Consider the following 7569-nt stretch of genomic DNA (forward strand, 5'->3'; position numbering starts at 1 on the left):
TTTTCTTCAAACTCTTTATATATCTCTATATTGAGTGAATTTTGAAAATCTAACTGTTAAATTGCATGTTCTTATTATATTCTGTATGCATGTAAAATTTTAAAAAGATCAGAAATCAATTGTTATTTCATCAAACAAATGTTAAAATTTCAAATTTTTATGATCTAAAATTATGTATAAAAAATAAGTTTATTGATCGAATAGTAAATAATATCTAATTTGAACGAAATTTGATATGCATGTTAAGAACATAAGGAACATGAAATTCAACGATTAGATTTTTTAAATTCACAAAAAAAAAAAAAGATATGTGAGAAGGAACAAAGTTTCTCTCCAAACTAGTTTGGAGAGAAACTCTACAAACTCTTCATATATCTCTATTATTGAGTGTAAATTTTGAAAATTTAACCGTTAGATTGCATGTTCTTATTATATTCTTTATGCATGTAAAATTTCAAAAAGATTAGAGATCAATTGTTATCTCATCAAACAAATGTTAAAATTTCAAATTTTTATGATCTAAAATTGTGTATAAAAAATAAGTTTATTGATCGAATAGTAAATAATATCCAATTTGAATAAAATTTGATATGCATGTTAAGAACATAAGGAACATGAAATTCAACGGTTAGATTATCAAAATTCACAAAAAAAAAGAGATATATGAGAAGTTTGTAGAGTTTCTCTCTAAACTAGTAATGCATGTTCTTATTTGTGTGAATTTTGAAAATCTAACAATTAAATTGCATGTTCTTATTATATTCTTTATAAAAAAAAAAAAAAAAAAAAACCCACATAAAGGACTTGGACCTATAAAGTCAAGATCCTAAGTACAACTTAAATCATGTGTCAACTGTCCAAACCGACGTCTAATATTGCCATGTGAGCAAAAACAACTGGTCGGTGTGGCACATGCACATCACTTGTATTGGATTGGATCCTTCATTTCGTTGCACATGGTTAAATGCAATGGATCATTTTCAAAAAAAAAAAATGCAATGGATCCAGACTCCAGTACATATATGGAAAGTACTACTGTACCATGCGTCTAGGTCTAAGCTTTTCTCTTGTTCACACAAGTGGACATATATTGTGCATTCAATTCGACTCTATCAAACATACTCAATTTGTATTCAGCTAAAAAAAAAAAAAAAAAACTCAATTTGATGGATCCAAAAAAAAATATATATATACACACACGCGCGCACACACATCTGTGACTTTTTTAAAATATAAATTCAATAACAAGTTATTGAGCGGTATAATATTACTTAAAATTATACATGAGATTCTTCACATGTTTTATATGTTCATAGTATGCATGCTAATTTTCATGTCAATCGGATGTTATTTATCATTTAATCCATAAATTCATCTTTTATGCATTATTTTAAACTATAAAGACTTAATTTTAACAATTGATTGATGAAATGATGATTGACCTTTGATTACCTTGAAATGTCGCAAGCATAGAAAATATACAAAGATAATGTAATATAACAGTTTATTTGTTAAAATTCACATTTAATTAAAAAATCATTAAGTGGTGTAACATTACTTAAATCTGTATATATATATATATATATATATATATAGAGAGAGAGAGAGAGAGAGAGAGAATTAGGTTTAAGTTACACCTGGTGTAACTCTAAATAACGTTACACCAATCAATATTTTTTAACTATATGTGAATTTTGATAAATCGACCGTTAGATTACATTATCTTTGTATGTTTTCCATGCTTGCAAAATTTCAAGGTGATAAAAGATCAATAGTGATGCCATCTATCAATTGTATAAATTCAAATTTTTGTAGTTTAAAATAATGCATAAAAGATGAGTTTATGGATCGAATGGTAAATAACATCCGATTTGTATAAAAATTGGTATGCATGTTTAGAACATATAGAACATGTAATCCAATGGTGAAATTTTCAAAATATAAATTTATTAACTAGTTATTGGGTTGTGTAATATTACTTAGAATTACACCAAGTTTAACTTGAACTCAACATATATATATATATATATATATATATATAGGGGGACAGTAACGTTTTATTTATTTAAATTTGAGGTCGGTTGTACATTTTTTCCCCAGTTATAAGAAAGTCCAAAAAATTAGAGCTATGTTAGCAATCCTACAAGTTTTATTACATAGGTCTCATAAATTGAAAAGAAGCATGTTTAGAATTTTGACAAATTTATCATTGGATTTCATTGTTATCGAATAAGAGATTTGGAGTTCGATCTTCACCTATACTAAAAACTAACTGGCGTCTTGGTCTAATGATAAAAAGCTCTCATCAGAAATTAATGTCATAGGTTGAAATTATCTATTAAAAAAGAAGGTATTATAAGTTGATATGTTACCAATCACAAGAAGTAATTTGATTTTTTTTTTCTTTTGTTGAAGTGTCACCTCATTACCACATCAAATTGTAAGATTTTTTGTAGTAACTATAGCATTTTTACCCAAAAAAAAAATGAATTAATATAAATCTAACCCAATTATCATTAAGTGAATGAAAAAAAGTTAAAGTTACTACAAATTTTACCACAAAAAAACTTACAAACTAATATGACAATAATATGATTGGTACAACTTAAATAATATAATAAATGAATGTTTGAATAACTTCTTTTTTATAAGTGACACATTAGTTTGCAAAACCTTTATAGTAATATTTGTAGTATCACCAGCTCACTCTACACTGGTTGAATGAGTCATACTAAATAGTAAGTGTAAGGACTCAATTTGTGACGACCCCAAAATGATATTGGGTTCGCATGTTGAGGGCCCAAACAATGTAATTTGTAGAGTGTGGGTTTGAAAGGCTAGGCCTTGGTCACCGAACAGTGGTTAGACATGGTGTTCATACAAAAGTAAGCCATGTTCGCTCGAGGAGTCTTTCTCCTTGATACGGTCTGGGAGGCTCTAGTTCTTGGCCTTTTTTTCCAGCCCCTTTTTCTGGATTGCTTGCTTCTCCTTTTATATTAGCCTATATCCCTTATCCTACGTCCACGTGTAGGTTCGACTTTCCAAGACTGATACTTGTCCCATCAGCCCATGCCCAAAGTGGTTGGGGGTGGTTGTAGAAGCTGAAGAGCATGGTTCTGTCAGGTGCAGAGTATTCAATGGCAGTAATGGCAGCTTTCCCTTCGTCCTTTGTCGCCATACTATCCAGGGGTCCTTTGTCTATCAACGCAAATATTTTAGATTTTTCCCAAAACTGTTTCTATACCGTTCTTACCCTTTCTTTCAGGAGGACCTCTGGGATGCCGAGGACAGAGTCATCCTCGGCTATGTCTCAAGGTTACTTGGACTTTTATTATATGTCCTCGGCTCGGGCTTTGGGCCTTAATACAAAATGGGTCGGGGTCATAAATTCTCTGACCCCACAATAGTCCCTCAAAATCCTACTGTCTGACCTCTTGGTCGGAGAGGAGGGTTTTGGAGATACCAAGACTTTATTACAGTTTGTTTAGCTCTGCCATTCATTAATGTTGGTGTCTCTTCATCTGCTTAGGAAATGCGCCGGGTTACGAGATATTCTTCTAGATTTACTCACGATGCGCTCCTGCCGTTTCAGTGTACGAGGCACGTCTTTAATAAATTCCCTTTACGAGACCATTCAGATTCGATGGTTATAGACGGCGTTGGGGAGTTAAGTGGATATATTCTGGTTTACTGCTCCCCTGGGGAATCTATATGGATTAAATGCCACCAAACTCGCCTTCCATATAAAAAGTCAGGCAAGAGGTTACTTCCTTTATGTAGAGACCCTTTAATCTTTCTAAAGTCTTAAACCTCCAGCTTCGTTCAAAGTTTTCCTTATCAGCACAGTCAAATCTTATAGTGTGATATGTTTGAGGTAGAAGTGGGGGTGAAGAGACCACATCCTTTCCAAAAGCACCGTGTCCCTCCGACGCTTATGATGGCTCGGTCAGGGCAGGATTGGCAGAGACTCAAGATATTTCTCGTCCTCCTTCAGCCAAAATCCGAAGCAGAAGCTAATCGCATCAAACTTTTGGTGCAACTGAGCTGGGGTTGCTCATCATCAGTACCACCCGCTCTCCTATGAGCATAGCTAATATGGCACCAGCGTGTTAGGAGTCAGAGCTGACGCAGGGACTAAGTATCCCTGCTTCCTCTTCACTTCCTTCACTAGTGCCTCCTTTTGCCTCCCTTCTTCTTCTTTCCCATCACCAAATCCATCCTGGTGCTTTTACTTCTTCCTCTTCTTCTCCTCTTCCATCAAAGGGGGTCACCCTCTCATACATGATCGCTACTGGAGCAGAGTTTAGAAAGAATTGGTGTTTTTTTTTTTTTTTTTTTTACTTTTGTAATTAGCTTCCTGTATAGGCTTGTTTAAGCCCCCCATTGTACGCTGTACTACTTCTTCAAATTAATAAAAGTTGACATTATTTTATTCTATGTATTCTTTCTTTTCTGCAATGGTTATGCCATGAATAGATGTGCTATCATATGACTTCTTTTTATTTTTATATTTTGAACGGTGCTTAGGGCAGAAACCCTTGTTAAGAAAAAGATATTACTCTGTGCTTATTGAAACTATTCGGCGTAATAATGTCGACCTGAAAAAACGATATCTAGGGCAGAAACCTTTATTAAGAAACAGATATTATTCTGAGCTTATTGAAACTACCCGGCATAATAATGCCGACCTGAAAAAACGATATCTAGGGCAGAAACCCTTATTTAGAAAAAGATACTATTCTGGGCTTATTGAAACTATCCGGCATAATAATGCTGACCTGAAAAAACGATATCTAGGGCAGAAACCCTTATTAAGAAACAGATATTATTCTGAGCTTATTGAAACTACCCGTCATAATAATGCCGACCTGAAAAAACGATATCTAGGGCAGAAACCCTTATTAAGAAAAAGATATTATTCTGAGCTTATTGAAACTATCCGGCATAATAATGCCGACCTGAAAAAACAATATCTAGGGCAGAAACCCTTATTAAGAAACAGATATTATTCTGAGCTTATTGAAACTACCCGGAATAATAATGCCGACCTAAAAAAACGATATCTAGGGCAGAAACTCTTATTAAGAAAAAGATATTATTCTGAGCTTATTGAAACTATCCGGCATAATAATGCCGACCTGAAAAAACGATATCTAGGGCAGAAACCCTTATTAAGAAACAGATATTATTCTGAGCTTATTGAAACTACCCGACATAATAATGCCAACCTGAAAAAACGATATCTAGGGCAAAAACCCTTATTAAGAAACAGATATTATTTTGAGTTTATTGAAACTATCCGGCATAATAATGCCGACCTGAAAAAGGGTTGCATACCCCAAACTAACCAAGATGATGGCTGAATGCTCGGTGTTGTGCAGGAGGTAATCATCCAAGGATGGGTAACCCAATAATGAACTGCCCATGCGGGTTGCCAAGTACTAGGGTGCTTCACCACCTTCCTAATGACCTTCATAGCCTTAGTCTTTTCTGGCATCCGGTCCGAGGACCAAGGTACGATCGTACCGAACTTCAACGCTCGTTTTCACCAGCTCCCTTGGAACTGAGAATCTGAGGACAGGTTGGGATCCTCACTCCGTCTGGGACTTAACCCGACTTTTAGCGAATAATCTTCCCGTAGGTCTGAGCAATCTAGAATTCCCCTTAAACGGTAGGACCATGCAATACCTTGGTTCTGTCCCAAACTTAGCTTTTTTAAGTAGTTGGTTTCCCCATAGGTTTAAGTCTGAGGACCATGCAATACCTTGGTTCTGTCCAAAACTTAGCTTTTTTAAGTAGTTGGTTTCCCCATAGGTTTGAGTCCGAGGACCATGTAATACATTGGTTCTGTCCAAAACTTAGTTTTTTTAAGTAGTTGGTTTCCCCATAGGTTTGAGTCCAAGGACCATGCAATACCTTGGTTCTGTCCAAAATTTAGCTTTTTTAAGTAGTTGGTTTCCCCATAGGTTTGAGTTCGAGGACCATGCAATACCTTGGTTCTGTACAAAACTTAGCTTTTTTAAGTTTGGGGAGATTAGCCCTTCGGCCAAGGTGTGGGACATTGGTTTGGGGGGATTGGCTCCTCGGCCAAGCTCCTAGAACCATCCATGTTACTAGCGCTTCGAAGCGTAGCCCCTATTGAAGAAACGTAGCCCCTAGTGGAACTTTACGTTAGGACACTACAACAGGCTGTTGGAAATGATGGGGGGACTTTCTCGACCCACCGCCTGTGTCAACACACAAGCCCTCCCCACAGACAACGCCAATTGTAAGGACTCAATTTGTGACGACCCCAAAATGATATTGGGTTCGCATGTTGAGGGCCCAAATAATGTAATTTGTAGAGCGTGGGTTTGAAAGGCTAGGCCTTGGTCATCGAACGGTGGTTAGACATGGTGTTCATACAAAAGTAAGCCATGTTCGCTCAAGGAGTCTTTCTCCTCGATACGGTCTGGGAGGCTCTAGTTCTTGGCCTTTTTTTCCAGCCCCTTTTTCCGGATTGCTTGCTTCTCCTTTTATATTAGCCTGTATCCCTTATCCTATGTCCACATGTAGGTTCGACTTTCCAGGATTGATATTTGTCCCATCAGCCCATGCCCAAAGTGGTTGGGGGTGGTTGTAAAAGCTGAAGAGTATGGTTCTGTCAGGTGCAGAGTATTCAATGGCAGTAATGGCAGCTTTCCCTTCGTCCTTTGTCGCCATACTATCCAGGGGTCCTTTGTTTATCAACGCAGATATTTTAGGTTTTTCCTAAAACTGTTTCTATACCGTTCTTACCCTTTTTTTCAGGAGGACCTCGGGGATGCTGAGGACAGAGTCATCCTCGGCTATGTCTCAAGGTTACTTGGACTTTTATTATATGTCCTCGGCTATATCCCACCTCGGCTCGGGCCTTGGGCCTTAATACAAAATGGGTCGGGGTCATAAATTCTCTGACCCCACAGTAAGAATTAATAATATTTTTTAAATAAAAAATATTATAATATAAAAAATAAATTCAATATCATTTAAATAAATAAAAAATGGCCTTTAAAAATTTTCACTTTAGGCTTCAAATTGTCTTGGGTCGGGAATTAGACTAAAGTATACTATTGGCCTTTAAAATTTTGGCTTTTCATTTTGGTCATTTTTTTTAAAATTCCATTTTTATATTGGCCATTTACGTTTCAAAATTTCCATATTTATGAAGGACCAAATCAAAAAGTGAATTAAACATGAATGGTCAAAATAAAAATATTGGGCCAATATGAAAAGTACATAATCAAACAAAAAATGGTCAAAATGAAAATTTTAAAATATAAAAGAGTCAACATGAAAATAATCCCAAACATTATTAAGGGCTAAATTTGTACTTTAATTATCTTATTACTACTCTCTCCCCCCAAGTTTCTCTAGCTGACTATTAGTATTGTTCTTGTTTTCAATTTTGTTGCTATATATATATATATATATGTGTGTGTGTGTGGGGTAGATAGTGAGGAAGGGGGGTCAAACCATATATATGGGACACTACAAAAAATGTGATTACCATTAGTTCATCACTTGAACTTGCTGACAATGTCAGCAAGT

Source organism: Quercus robur, chromosome 9, assembly GCF_932294415.1.
Source record: "Quercus robur chromosome 9, dhQueRobu3.1, whole genome shotgun sequence".
NCBI lineage: Eukaryota > Viridiplantae > Streptophyta > Magnoliopsida > Fagales > Fagaceae > Quercus > Quercus robur.